The sequence below is a fragment of the Bubalus kerabau genome, chromosome 3, assembly GCF_029407905.1.
Source record: "Bubalus kerabau isolate K-KA32 ecotype Philippines breed swamp buffalo chromosome 3, PCC_UOA_SB_1v2, whole genome shotgun sequence".
NCBI lineage: Eukaryota > Metazoa > Chordata > Mammalia > Artiodactyla > Bovidae > Bubalus > Bubalus kerabau.
Window position 1 is genome coordinate 23735017 of NC_073626.1, and position 6993 is coordinate 23742009.

The window sequence follows — 6993 nt, forward strand, 5'->3', positions numbered from 1 at the left end:
GGACACGACTGAGCGACTTCACTTTCACTTTTCTCTTTCATGCATTGGAGAAGGAAATGGCAACCCACTCCAGTACTCTTGCCTGGAAAATCCCATGGATGGAGGAGCCTGGTGGGCTGCCGTCTCTGGGGTCACACAGAGTTGGACACGACTGAAGCAACTTAGCAGCAGCAGCAGCCGCAGCAGCTAGCTTGGTTAATAATTTTTTAAAATGAAAGTTAAGAAAAATTTATTTCAGTTTCACAATCATTATTGATAATAATATGCCAATTTTTAGTTCATTAACTTTGGGGAAACTTCTGTTAAGAGTTTCTTCTGTGAGCTCTAAGATTTCAGAACACTCTAATGATTAATCTTAAATAGCTCTTTAAATTGCTAAGGGTCACTGACCTGTTTATTGCTAATTCCTTGTTCTAAAAAGGTATTGTGAATTCTAAGATTCTAGATGCCAATATTTCATACCAAGTCAATAAGAAATGACAACTAAAAAATAAAATAAAGTTTTAAAAATGTAATATGTTTATAGGTTTATTCTTTGCCAACTGAGTGTCAAAAAACCTACGACTCTATTCTTTACTTCTATTTAAAATTCATCTCTTCCCATCACTTATTGATTTTGGTTTGATCTGAATTTTTTTTATTCCAAATTGCTTTTTGATGTCAGAATAACTTCAATTGATTTCATGTAGAAATATGTTAAACATAATTTTATTTTGTCATGTATACATATTCATATATGTTATATTGCTAAATATATTCCTGAAGAAAAGCACTTCCATTTTGACTAGACCTCAGTGAAACTAAATCCTACACTTACAATTTTCTACATCTAGGGATGTAGAAGGGATTTATTGACTCCTCTGTCCACAGATGTCTGGTACCACATGTCACAGGACATGTGTCATGACATATTCTCTGACCCTGCACTTTAGTCTCTGATGTCAGAGGAGCTGTCTCAGTGGGTGGTAAAGGTGTTCCTGGAAGCCATTTCTACATGGAGGACACCCAGCAATAACTCATGAACTTATTAAGCAATAACTGATGAATCTAAACACCCCTGAACAATGGAAGCCCAACTTAACTCGTCCTTAGCTAGATCGCACACCCCAAAGTCGCCTGATACCAGGAAAGAGACAGCAATCTTACCTATGGTTAAAAATATATTACTTTTGCAAATTTTACAGAAGAGTGTGGCCCTGTTAAACACGTAGCTAGGGCCTATCCCCGGAGAAGGTGATGGCACCCCACTCCAGTACTCTTGCCTGGAAAATCCCATGGAAGGAGGAGCCTGGAAGGCTGCAGTCCATGGGGTCGCTAAGAGTCTGACATGACTGAGCGACTTCACTTTCCCTTTTCACTTTCATGCATTGGAGAAGGCAATGGCAACCCACTCCAGTGTTCTTGCCTGGAGAATCCCAGGGACGGGGGAGCCTGGTGGGCTTCCGTCTATGGGGTCGCACAGAGTCGGACACAACTGAAGCGACTTAGCAGCAGGGCCTATCTCAGAGCACTGGAAAGGGCCGGAGCAGGTAAGGAGCATCAGGATCCTCCTCTGTGCATCCTGCCACTGCAGCAAGATTGTCTCTGAAGTCTCTCTACTGGGGTCTCACATCCATCTGCCCCTGACTTTCCATCTCACCTAATGTCAGTCTCTGCTCTTGCTGGCTCCTTTTCTTTCTTCTTCAAGCCTCAGTGAGTTTAAGTGAAGTCGCTCAGTCGTGAAGTTCATAAATTACCCTATTTTGTTTATTGTATAGTTTCATCCTTTTGTTGAAAACAGGTGTGTCCAACCAAGTACCGATGGTCAGTCAGTCACTTGTACACCTTCCACGCAGGGTGGATTCAGCCCCTTCTGCCACCTCAACAACCAAAGCATTCATACTGTTTCATCTGGCTGTGATTCTCAGGAGAAGTCTTTCTACAGGACTCAAAATAAGGACTCTATCAACCTGGTGAATGACTAATAGCCTCAGTACATTTCAGGCTGTTTCTTCCATGCCACTGGGTAGAATCCAGGAGGTCCCACCTAGAACATATCACTTTTACTAGCAGCTCCTAAAGCCTCTGCTGAATTCTCCTTTTTTCCTGAGTCTCCAGTCTTGAGCTCCTATTCCCCTCCCTTCCTTTTTCATAATCGTGGAGCAGATAGATTAAGGTTCAGCATTAGACATTCTGCATTTTAAAATTCTTGGCTATTTCTGCTGTCGGATATCTTTCACTGGCACTTTCTTCCTTGGTCCCTGCCTATTGCTGCTCTGCAGGCTGTCTCTCCTGGGCTATACCCCTCTTCCTTTTATATAGTTTTATGCCCCCTTCTCCTTCTTCCCTCCCTCTTCTTGAATGTGCATATATCAGAGCTAACTTTCCACAGCCAGGTATGTCTTGCTCTGAGGAATTACAAGGCCAGATTTGAAACTCATTTTTAAATGAAAAGTCCCAGGGCCCTGAGTCATTCTGCCTCCCAGAGATGAAAATAAGGTGCGTCGTGTCTTGGGAGACAGCTCCACCTACTGCCCAATGAAGTGAAGTGAAGTCGCTCAGTCGTGTCTGACCCTTTGCAACCCCATGGATTGTAGCCCACTAGGTCCTCTGTCCATGGAATTCTCCAGGCAAGAACACTGGAATGGGTTGCCATTTCCTTTTCCAGGGGATCTTCCCCACCCAGGGATCTAACCCAGGTCTCCCACAGTGCAGGCAGATTTTTTACTGTCTGAGCCACCAGGGAAGCCCTGTTCTGGGTAAGGTGGCAAATAATTCAGGTAAGAATAATTTAGAATTGAAGTTGAGATGGTGATGAGACATGCAAGGATGCACAGGAATTTTAACTCGGTAAGTACATCAAGACCATAGATAAAGATCTGGATGGCAGTGGAGCTCAGGGAGCTTACTGGATCTTAAGGTTCACAGCTGCAAAGTGGTGGAGCAGAGATGGGAATCTGGGCCATCTGCCTTCAAAGTCCATGCAGCTCCACCTCATTGTGCTAGGATGCAGTTGATCCCCTGTAATGCATGGTCAGAGAGGTGAAAGGAAACCCAGGAGGCAGCAGAGGTAAGAATTTCAAGGAAGGGACTGCTGATGCTCTCATGTTTCAGAGTCATCAGTTTGGATATGGACTGAGAAAACATCCTTAGGATTTAGTTGGAGCCTTGAAAGACTGGCTTAAGATACCCATCAGCGGGCTAGGCATCAAAAGGTATGTCTTCCGTGAGGGAAGACATAGTCCTGTCCCTCATGGAGCTAAGCATGAGCCAAAGTCAGAGAAGTTGGAAAAAATTTAACAGTAATAAATTAGGAGATGGCTCAGGGACTTCTCTAGGCTTCCCTGGTGGCTCAGCAGTAAAGAATCCACCTACCAGTGCCAGAGACATGAGTTCAATCCCTGGGTAGGAAAGATTCCCTGGAGAAGGAAATAGCAACCCACTCCAGTACTCTTGCCTGGGAAATCCTATGGACAGAGGAGCCTAATGGGCTACAGTCCATGGGGTCTCAAAGAGACTTCGTTACTAAACAACAACAAGGACTTCTCCAGTGGTCCAGTGTTAAAACTTGGTGCTGGCAGTGCACGGAGCACAGGTTAGATCCCTCATCAGTGGCCAAAAGATAGTTTTTTTAAAAGAAATTAGGAGGTGGTTCAGGAAAAAGAGTGATGCATATAGACCTGCCAGCCCCTCTGAAACCTTTGTGCAAGTTAGAATGGCCCCTCCCCTTCGTCGGGGGCAATGCTGCTATGGGATGCCAAGGTCCATGGCTCTGGAAGTAGACTGTGGGCTGGGTCTCCTTGCTGACTCATCCCATCTCCCAAGTGTGTTCTTGTACAGTGCACACCCTGCCCAACTGTAAGTGGAGGCCCTGGAACGATGAAGATTGAGTAGTTAGGAAGGTTTCATGCAGGAAACTGGGACATGAACTAAGTTTAAACTGATTCTAAGAATTTAAAGCAGCTACAAGAAGAGGTAAGGGGCTTCTCTGCTGGAAAGTGTCAGAGCAGAGCCAGGCCAAAGGAGAGGGAAGAGATGCAAATCCCTGGGCCCCTGGCTCCAATATTTTAAAGTAGGTGAAATTAGATAAGATCACTCATTCAAATGGCTCTCTATATGCAAGGAACTAGGCTAAATAGTCTGTGAGGCAGGGAAATAATAATCACCCCTAACCGTTGTGCACTGGTTTGTAATTTCTGAAGCATCTCCATTCCCAGATGTGACATTTGATCCACTTTCCTGGGAAGGAGGCTGAGACTGTGGCTGTCTTGGCACATGAAGCTCCATATCTCAGAATTAGGACCATAATCCGGATCTTTGGGGTAGTTAAAATTTCTTTCATTCTAGCCAGAGATTTTTCCTCTTCTTTAAATGTAATTGTTTAAATAGATGATATCCTTGTTGTTGTCATTTAGTCACTAACTCATGTCTGACTCTTTGCAGCCCTATGGACTGTAGTCTTCCAGGCTCTTCTGTCCATGGAATTCTCCAGGCAAGAATATTGGAATGGGTTGCCATTCCCTTCTCCAAGGGATCCTCCCAACCCAGGGATGGAACCTGCATCTCCTGCATCGGCAGGCAGGTTCTTTACCATTGAGCCACAGGGGAAACCCAGGTGATATTCTTCAGTTCAGTTCAGTTCAGTTCAGTCGCTCAGTCGTGTCTGACTCTGATATTCTTACTTGGTTCCCAATTTAAAACCTGCATCTCCTGCATCAGCAGGCAGGTTCTTTACCATTGAGCCACAGGGGAAACCCAGGTGTTTCAGTTCAGTTCAGTTCAGTTGCTCAGTCATGTCCGACTCTGATATTCTTACTTGGTTTCCAATTTAAAAGGTACAATGGGAATGTAAAGGAGAGTCCCTTTCCAACCCCAGTTCTCCATTTTAATGTGCCTTTTCTTCATGGGAGAGAGATTGAGCATCTTTTCACATGTTTTAGAGACGTTTTTTCTTATGAAGTGTCTCTGTCCAGTTTCGTACTCGTTAATTTTTGTGTGTGTGAGTTCTCTATGCATTAAGGGAATTAACCCTTTGATTTTTTTTTTTAATAAACTACCATTTTTATTTTATTTTCTTTTTAGCTGCCCTGGGTCTTCATTGGGGCTTGCAGGCTTTCTCTAGTTGTGGAGCATGGGCTCGGTGGCTGTGGCTCATGGGTTTAGTTGCCCTGCCACATGTGGGATCTTAGTTACCTAACCAGGGATGGAACCCGTATCCCATCGCAAGGCAGATTCTTGACCACTGGACCACCAGACAAGTCGTAACCCTTTGATTTTGATGATAATTCTAAATATGTTTTTGTTTTACATTTTCATTTTGTCATTTGTCTCTTGACATTCTTTCGCAATTCCCCCCCCACACACACACACATTCAGATCTTTTAAAATATGATTGAATTTATTTGTCTATTCTTCTATGACTTCTATATTTGAATTATTCTTAAGTTGGCATTAAGTGTGTCTCTACCGTCAAGTTGCTCAATAAGCTTGTAGGAAAATCAAGAAAAGTACCTGAATAACTGTAGAAGAAGTTACCATATGATCAGTAAACCAAAGTGGCACAAAGTGCTATTTTCATCTATCTATCCAGAATCCATTCCCAGCTGTGACATTTGATCCACTTTCCTGGGAAGGAGGCTGAGACTGTGGCTATCTTGGCACATGAAGCTCCAAATCTCAGAATTAGGACCATAATCTGGATCTTTGGGGTAGTTAAAATTTTTTTCATTCTAGCCAGAGATTTTTCTTCTTCTTTAAATGTAATTGTTTAAATAGATGATATCCTTGTTGTTGTCATTTAGTCACTAACTCATGTCTGACTCTTTGCAACCCTATGGACTGTAGTCTTCCAGGCTCTTCTGTCCATGGAATTCTCCAGGCAAGAATACTGGAATGGGTTGCCATTCCCTTCTCCAAGGGATCCTCCCAACTGCTCACCTCCCAAGTCAGATAATTATCAATCTGTCTAACAATTCATCTTTCCATTTATTAAGACTTTATTGATCTTTTTGTAAGGGCAAGGAAAAGTGTGAAAAGATGACATTTTGTGGTGAAGAAGCCCATGGGCTAAAATGACAGACACCCAGATCTAAAAATCCCAACTCCCTGTTTACCGGTCTGTGGACTCAGCAGGTTACTTAATCTCTCCTCATTTTCCTTTCTCATATTATCTCATGAGATGTGACAAATTAGGAATGTGGAGGGGTCAAGGATTAGAAATTGATGACCAGATGATGTAGTAGGAAGCTTGGGAGAGAGATGTAAGGCAAGTCTAATGCCTGGATTTGTGACTTTGGGTGGTGAAGTCTGTTCTGACAAGGACCAGAGAATGGTTACCAGGGTGGTCCCCAAAAGGAAACGTCACTGGATGTGAGCAAGTCAAGGAGCTTAAGGGCCTCAGGCCTGATGGTCAACTACATCATCCTTGAAATCACCCAGGACAACAGCAGGATTGCAAGGTAGGGTGGGAAAGAACCCATGAACTTCATTCACAAGGCTCCGTGGCTCATCTGTAACAAATCGGGGGAGTTGGCTCTGTGGAGGACAGAGCAGAGGGAGAAAGTGGACAGCCGGAGCTCCACACACAGGTATTTTCATCTGGCTCTGGGGCATCACGCTCAGGAGGTGGTGGTATGGAGTGTGTAAGATGCTCACTCCATCTGTCACCCTGAGATTTGAGGGAGCCATCGCCTTTGATAAAAAGGCCAAGTAACTGTGACTATGGTGAAAGTAGCTTTTTTTAAACAATAATTTTTATTTATTTTTGGCTCTGCTGGGTCTTCATTGCTCTGCGGGCTTTACCCTAGTTGCTCTGAGTGGGGGCTACTTCTCGCTGCCGTGCTAGGGCTCATCGCTGTGGTGGCTGCTCTTGTGGAGCACGGGCTCTAGACACACAGGCTTCAGTAGTAGTAGCACATGGGCTTTCTAGTTGCAGCTCCGCAGGCTCTACAGCACCAGCTTCATAGATGGGGCACATGGGCTCAGTTGCTCCATGGCACGTGGGATCCTCCTGGA